General features: G+C 35.3%; 1 pseudogene; it reads left to right on the top strand.

Moving 5' to 3' along the window:
* Positions 1 to 836: 836 nt before the first annotated feature.
* On the top strand, positions 837 to 934 carry LOC132495594 (U6 spliceosomal RNA; annotated as a pseudogene).
* Positions 935 to 2700: the final 1766 nt, after the last annotated feature.

Raw genomic sequence — 2700 nt, 5'->3', positions numbered from 1 at the left:
CCAAGGAAGTTCTCACAACAAGGCATTATGAAATGTCTTTATTCCTCAGGACTTGACTTTAAAATGTTCCCACTGGAGTCCAGTGGAAGTTTTATGAGAGTAAAGGATAGAATTAGGTCTTGTATATTTTTAAAGGGTCATTCAAAAAGGCAAAGTCTAAATTTTTTACAGATGGCAGAATAAGGACTGATGCAGTTGGCCAAAACTGACCTTTTATGATTTTCAAAAGCAAATGTTTACTGAAAGAGAACTCTACTATACTAGCAATTGGGGAAAAAAATGCTGGATGCTTACATTGGACAACTCAGTACACATTCACTGCCAAACACATTTATACAAAATCAATAATAATATTTTCCATGGTACCTGTTTTCAACCTCCTCTCAAAAATTTTGTGCTGTAGTTGCTTTTTCTTAAATACAAATATGTTTCTGAGGAAAAACAACATTTTCGATGAGAATAGGCTGGTGAAAGGACATGCATTTTAGGAACCTTACTGTTAGCTTCACAGTCTCTAACACAATGGTGCAAGGCAAGGGTGAGGATGACCAATTTTGCCAGGTCTTCTGGATAGTGAATTCAGAACTGATTTTAAGTTCTTCCAGAATGGAACTCTTTTTAGCTTCTTTCAAAATACAACTCCCTTTTTTCAAAGAGGTAGAGGGGTTTCAGAAATTTTTATGCCCTTTTGGATGTTAAATAGAACTCTTAAAAAATAAAATTTTGATGAGTTGAGTGAAAAAGTTAGAAATATTAAAATCCATCAAATGTGGATGGGAAAAAAATAAAGTGGTTTGTCACAATATGTTTTGGGTTTGATAAATTTTAAAACTTTAGTAGGCAGCACATATACTAAAACTGGAATAGTACAGAGAAGATTATCATGGCCCCATGCCAGGGTGAAAAGCAAATTAGAGAGGTGTTCCATATTTTAAGAAGTTTTTAAAAACACATGTAATAACAATGGTTTTAAGACTACTACTTGCATCCTACTTGAGAAGAGTTTTGTTTTGTTTTGCTTTTTTGGGAATGGATGTGATATCCATTCTGTAATGAATTTAGAGAAGTGCCTAGAAACACATGTAATAAAGATTGTTGGGCTTCCCTGGTGGCGCAGTGGTTGAGAGTCCGCCTGCCGATGCAGGGGACACAGGTTTGTGCCCCGGTCCAGGAAGATCCCACACTAGGCCCGTGAATCATGGCCTATGAGCCTGCGCGTCCGGAGCCTGTGCTCCGCAACGGGAGAGGCCACAACAGTGAGAGGCCCGTGTACCGCAAAAAAAAAAAAAAAAAAGATTGTTATATAGTGCTATGTGCCCCCCCCCAAAAAAAAAAAAAAGTTGGGAGAAAAATTGAAACTGTGAACTCAAATGATAAGTAGGATTACTCATCCCCACAATAGCCATAGTTTGGAACTTTCTTATCTGCTTACTTATTAAGTGGGTTTCAATTATTCTTTTGATATGCAGATTTTTTAAACATTTTGTTCCATTGCTGATCATCAGAAAATCAGAAACACTGTGATTTTCTTTCTTAGGAGCAAATAAATATAATAGTTATTCAGAAACCACTTAATGTATACAAAGTGACACTGGCACCTAATCTAAGTTCCCCCAAATGGCCTTCTACTGTTAAGAATTGCGCAAGTCTGTACGGTTTTAAAAACAATAATAAGTGGATAGTTTGAAGTGTAAAATAGTACCCCCACTTTGGAGAAAGGTTTGACACTTTCTTATAAAGTTAAATATGCCCTTGTTCTCTGGTCTAGCAATTCCACCCCTAGATCTTTACCAAAAAAATAAAAACACATATCCACAAAGCTTTAGTCATAAGTGGCGAAAACTGGAAACTCAAATTCCATCAAGAGGAGAATGGACAAATTTTTTACCTTCATACAGTGGAATACTATTCAGCAGTAAAAAATATAGTAATATACACAACAACATGAATAAGTCTAACAGATGTTATGCTGAGCAAAATAAGCTGAACATAAAAGGGTACACAATTCCATTTATATGAAGGACAATATTAGACAAAACTAAGTCAACAGTTTTAAAAATTAGAAAAGTGTTTGCCTCTGGATAAAGGAGAGGATCAACTGGGAAAAGACGTGTAGGTACTTGCTGGGATGATGGCAATATCTGTTCTTCATAGGGGTGTAGGTTAATGGGAGCTACATGTATTTATCAAGTTGTACACTTAAAATGTGTGCATTTTACTATAGATTAAGTTTATGTTGAAAAAGAATAAATGTATATATTTTTAAAGATTTTTTTTAATACATGTCAGGAAAATCAATCAAAAGAAGTATGGCTTCTGTTATGTGCATTCCCATATCACTGTTTGTGAACTGAAGTGGTTCTAACAACAAAATGAACAGATTTAACTCTGCAACTGTGCAGCATTTTTCTAACTTGTCTATTTTCCAGAAGGCAAGAGCTTGTCTTTTTTTTTTTAATTTAAATTGTTTGTAATACAGCACATAAATTGCCATTAAACATGGCAATGCAATGAGAACCTCTAGAAGAAACAGGTGGGATCACTTCCCATTTTTTTTCCTTATGACTTTGAGAATAAATCTCCCCCAAATGACACCTTTCTCCTTCAAACACTTCAGTTGTATATTTTATAACTTTTACATATGTCATTTTTACATGACAGTCACAGCTCCCACCTGGAGTTTTGCAACACTGTCTGCAT

This window comes from Mesoplodon densirostris, chromosome 8, assembly GCF_025265405.1.
Source record: "Mesoplodon densirostris isolate mMesDen1 chromosome 8, mMesDen1 primary haplotype, whole genome shotgun sequence".
NCBI lineage: Eukaryota > Metazoa > Chordata > Mammalia > Artiodactyla > Ziphiidae > Mesoplodon > Mesoplodon densirostris.
Note: the sequence above shows the minus strand (reverse complement) of the source record. Positions and strands in the feature narration are given on the sequence as shown.